Source organism: Tamandua tetradactyla, chromosome 16 (genome assembly GCF_023851605.1).
Source record: "Tamandua tetradactyla isolate mTamTet1 chromosome 16, mTamTet1.pri, whole genome shotgun sequence".
NCBI classification, from domain to species: domain Eukaryota; kingdom Metazoa; phylum Chordata; class Mammalia; order Pilosa; family Myrmecophagidae; genus Tamandua; species Tamandua tetradactyla.
In genome coordinates, this window is record NC_135342.1 from 7,502,356 (window position 1) to 7,507,926 (window position 5,571).

At 36.8% G+C, this 5,571-nt stretch overlaps 2 pseudogenes; both read left to right on the forward strand.

Moving 5' to 3' along the window:
- Nucleotides 1-3,338: 3,338 nt before the first annotated feature.
- LOC143658270 (transcription termination factor 1-like) lies at nt 3,339-3,870 on the forward strand (annotated as a pseudogene).
- A 16-nt stretch (nt 3,871-3,886) lies between these two features.
- LOC143658272 (transcription termination factor 1 pseudogene) lies at nt 3,887-5,186 on the forward strand (annotated as a pseudogene).
- The last annotated feature ends 385 nt before the right edge of the window (nt 5,187-5,571 follow it).

Here is a 5,571-nt window from a genome sequence, read left to right on the forward strand (position 1 = left end):
ATAAACTTTAGGCTTTATTTGGATTTCACCAGTTTTAATGCAAATGTCCTTTTTCTTGTCATTTCAAGATGCATTTCTGGACACTTAATCATATTTCACCACCATGTCACCCCAGTCTCCTATGCACTATGACAGTTTCTCAGTCTTTCCCTGTTTCCGTTGACTTTCACAGGTTGGTCAAATACTGACAGGAGTTTTTAGAACACCCATGAAGTTGGGCTTGGCTGATGCTTTCTCATGATTAGACTGAGTTTTTTGGTGTTTTGAGAGAGAATATTACATCTCATCACATCATACATTTTACTTTCCTGGTTATGAAACAAATACTATGCAATTGATTGGCATAACAACAGGAATTTATTGGTTCATGGCTGCAGAGGGTAGAATACTTGCTTCCAATGAGGATCAGAATTGACTGCTACTGAAGATGACACTACATCCCAGTAGGGGCCTTCAGAGGTTGGTGTCTGGTCTCGGACTCCCATTTCTCTATACCAGCTTAGCCTGGGCCTTAGGAATGACTCCTCTGTCCCTGAGACGTTGGTACTGACAACTTTGAACACCAGCAGATTCCCTTTTCTCCAACATGATTGCTTACAAGATTGCTCATATGTGTTCTTTCTTTACAGAGTCTCCTTAGACTGATATAGACAATTCTCACCCTACTCTTTTCAGGTGCCAAGTCAGTTGGCTCTCTGTAACAGTCATGAGTCAAGTGGCAGAGGAAGCAGCCTAACCCTGAGATAAGGGCTTCTGGTTCTGTGACCTCAAATTCTCCAAAACTGTAATTATCATTCCACCTATAGCAGCAATGAGACTGCAGGATTTGGAAACTCAGAATATTTCTTAAATTTTTCCCAGTTGATAATTACCAGAAAATAATTCTCCAAAGAGATTCAGAGGGTTTGGAAGAGGCTCCTTCTTTCCCATAAACCCTGGAGCCAGACAAAGTCTCACATGAAAGTTGCAAGTAATGCTGAGGTTTGCATGTGAGGGACTGACAGTGAGGTAGATGCATCTCACTGGATGCTCTGATTCCCTAAGAAATCCTTCTACACAGCATAGAGCTCTTTCCAAATCTTGTCCACTCAACTTCACCATAATTTATGACCACAGAAATGGAATCAGGCAATATACCTGAGAAGGATGTGTAAAGTCATACAAGTAAAAGAAAGAATATGATTCCAGTTATTTGTATTAAAAATTATGGAACTCATTTGAATAGCTCAATTCCAATTAATTTTGATTCATTCACGTGTTTATTGGAAAATGTACTTTCCCATTTTGTCTCTCCAGTAGTGATGAGAAGTCTAAATAGAACAATATCCATAGACATAGAGAAGTTTATGGATCCCTCAAAACTAAGAGCATGAAGATCAGATGGTTTAACAGGCAAAGTCTACATTTCTCAGCTATCAGATAAGCCAATGGTGCTGCTCAGTTCATGGGCACTGAGTAGTTACCACAGTTCTCTACACACACACACACACACACACACACACACACACATTTGTTTAACTATCAGTAATGCACACTAGTTGCCTGTGCAATTAGTTAAAAAATTTAAACTGAGTTCAAATTAGTCCTTTGGTTCACCCCCTGCCCCAAATCACAATTTGATAGAAGTTTACTATCTAATGACCCTGATATCCTAATCAGGGATAAGAACCATAGTGTTGGACAAGCCCTACTTCTCATGCAAATGCACACACAGTTACCATTTACACACAGATGAAACACATGTACATGTGCACCCACACAACTGAATGCATAGTCACATACCCTCACATAATTTTCCTTGACCACACCCATGTACACTTTCCATAACAATCTCACACTCTTCCACTCATGCAACACAAACACACATACATATATATACACCCACTATGACCCACAATGATTCAAACATATACAGTCCTACCCACATTCATAAAATGACACTCAGACAGTCATTGTGTGCATATATATTTTGATGATGTATCCATTTTGGGAAGAATAATGGTATCTCCTGACTTATAGATGATTTAAAAGGTCCATTTCACCCATCGTGCTCCTTCAAATTATGCATTGACCCAAAGGACAGTAAGTTCAATGTTTCAACTTATAGGCACTGAGCATGAGAATTTTAAGCCTAAGAACATCACTAAAATGTGGTGTTAGAGGGAAGGATAGAGTGAGCATGTGAGAAAAAGTGAAGTGGAAATGAGGACATAGGAAAAGGGCAGATAGGAATAAGATGAGGGATAAGAAACCTGAAGGCATAAGGGGCATTGAGAATTCAGGGGCAGAGGGAAGACAGAAGGTTAAAAGTCATTGTTCGGTTAAAAATGAAAGAGGTGAAAGTGTACCATTAGGCTTAAGAGAATAAGGAGGAAATACTTGCAAGGAATTTAAGGATGCACAGTTTATTGGATTCTGTGGCTACATGTGGTACTGAGGTACCTGGGAATGAAGGGGATAGTAGTGAATGGGAAATTAATGGATGGAGGAGTGTAAAGGGTAGGGGAAGCAAAAGGAATAAGGACCTTCATGTCTATGAAAAATTAAAGAACACGAGGCATAAGCAGATAATAGGAGGGTTTGCAGGTTCTGGAAAAGAAGGGAAGTGGGTGTCTGAGGCATAAATGGGCGCAGGAAAGCAGAGGAGTGAAATGGGAGAAGATCATTGAGAGTAGCTTGGGAGAAAGCAGGGAATAATTGGGATAGAAGGCGCTGGAGTAGGAGGAAGGGACTTTATGGTTAGAGTACCCTTCCCAAAAGGTCCAAACTGAATTCAGAAAATGCCTCATAAGAGCAGACTTTCTGAGACTGCCAGAATGGCACCTCCTTGAGAAACTTTGTCCATGATCAAGAGCAGAGGTCAGGACTATTGTAGGTTAATTTCTAATCCTAAAATGATCCACTTATATAAGACATTTAAAATTCTAGCTGGAGCTTAGCACAGAAAAAAGGTATGTAGGTTTAAAGATGTCTCCTGATCACCTAAGCTAGTATTACATCTACTAGATGTTTATATGATAAAAGGTTTATGAATTTTTTGATAAAACTTTTGTTTGAATTTAACCAAAATCAGTCTTTATTCTGACAAGGATAATTTTGTCAGTAATTGTGTTTTGTAGGATGTCAGCTTAAAGATAGTTTCTGAGACAACTTTGGTAACAGAAATATGTAAGGTATACATGATGTATTGATTCAGAAGAAAGATGGTGACACCTTTGGATGTTTGCAGAAGAAGCATTTCAATCTCAAATGATTTGAATTGAATAAGAACATCCAAATGACAAACCTAGAAGTTACTTCCAGGAAAAAACAACTAAAAGTTTCACTATTGTAATAAAATGAAAAGTAAATCTAGCATATTTGAAATCCACACGCCAGTTCCTGACAAGTAAATAAAAACTATTTTGTATTTAAGGAGTCAAGATACTCCTCCATGGAAAATGAACAGTCTCTAATGACTAAGAGCATTGAAAAGAGAAAACATTTCCAGGAATTCATTTTTGAAGAAATTGGAAAACTGTGATGAGAATGAAACTGCCATTTACATATTCAAACAAATAGAAAGAAAAGAAATAGTGCCTTAGGTGCACCTGATGAAACAGGGGTATGCATAGCCTTTTGAGTAAAGTAAATCTTGAGAATCTGCAAAGAAAAAATTTCAAAAGAACATCAATATTGTTTATGTTGATATGAGCAAGGAACAAAAGTCAGCAAAAATGTCTGAATCAGATGAGTTGTATTCAGGTATCAAGCCTTGTAAAAGTGGGTCAGAATAGCTGCATAATAAGGTTAGGGGGAAATAATTTTAAAAGGCAGAGGAAATAATTATCATGTGATGTAAAGAAAACCCATATGAGAGTATTGACTTAATTCCTGGAGGGACTGCATGGGCAGGATTCCCCGTTCTCTGTGAGTCTAGAAAATGAAATTTCAAACCTAGCCAGTATCTGGTGATAAAACAAGTTTAAGAAAAAATGAAAAAAAAATTCATATAACCAGGAATATGGGACATTGGTCACACCTGAGAGATGTGAGAATGAGGGTACTTCTGTACCCAAAAAACACAAGACATGGATGAGATTAGTACTGTAGAAGATGGAGATGCACCTAAAGAGAAGACTTGGGATGGATTAAAGAATTTAAAGAGCAAGATGACTCTAATTTATATGGCAGATTTTCAGTAAAGTGGAATACATCATTGGAGAAAAGTGTGCAAGAATTTTTACCCCTGGGAGGAACTGAGAATGCAGTCATGAGGCTGTATACTGACAGTTATACAGAGGAGAAATTGATAATCACTATCTTAAAAAGAAAATACTCATTAGATTGCACATTGGTAATGGCATTGCTCAGACCTTAAACCAAAATATTATAGAGCAAAGAAGAGGTTTGATATTAGTTATTACAAAGGCCAGCATAGTAAACGAGATATGGAGAAATTAAAGATACATCATTCCCTCCATGGAAATGACTGGGAAAATATTGGAAATATGGAGCCCCAAAGTAGCCTCTAAGTTGTCCTGAAATTCTCACAGATCGGCAGTCAAACAAGTCATGGTACTTGGAGTAAGACAGAAGCTCAGAAATTGATGGCTGTTGAAGCAGTGATTCTACAGAAAATGTCTCTCCTTGTTAAATGTTGTGGATTCTAAGCTTCAAGAAAATCCTAAAAGCTGACTATAAATTGTTCCAAAAAAGCTCTACAGAAGCATATACTGGGTAGAATTAGAAACTAAAGTGAAAACTAGAAATTGGAGGCAGTATAAACCAAAATGGATTGTAATTCTAATCAAGAGGATGAATAATTATCAGGATGTGTACATGGAGTCAATGCCCTACAGCCAAAAGTAGCAGTATTAAGGGGAGGTATGAAATAATGCAGCCAATGCTAATAAAATAGACTGCACATATCTTGCCAAGGCCATAGGTGATATCCCCCTATCTTATGTTCAAAAGAAATTTTATTTTATAATTTATTATAAATTATCTGTATTCCCCTTTGCAGAGAAATATCTTTCCAGATGTTGTAACTTTGTAATTTTGCTTAGGAAAAAGTTCGAAAAGCTGTTGGAGAAAGAAGGCACTGAAATACAGGCTCCTGAGCACCAAAGCAAGATTTCTTATTTAGTAGCATCTTTTATTGTGAAGACTGCAGTGTGGGAGAAGAAAAAGATTTAAAAAAATAGTTAAGAAGAGGGTACCATTTTCTTGTTCTGTTTTCTCAGTTTAGTTGTATTTATATCCATATCCACGTGTCAGGAAAGCTATTTTCACTAGTGATATTTATAAAAGAATGTACAACGTCTACAGCAAAGTTTGAAAGTGATAATTTATTTTGTGCAGCATAAAAACTTAATTAAAAGTTTGAATGTGAAAACTGGGAGGAGCTTATACAATGATTTAATGTTCCTATATCATTATGTGGAAAATGATTATAACTAATAGTCTTATAAAACAAAATATCCCAAGCCCATCTAACTGCATCAGAGTGTAGAGTCAGATATATGAAATATCAGTATGTAGATCCAATATAAACACTCAGTAAATTGGGAAAGTTAAAAATAAAGTTTT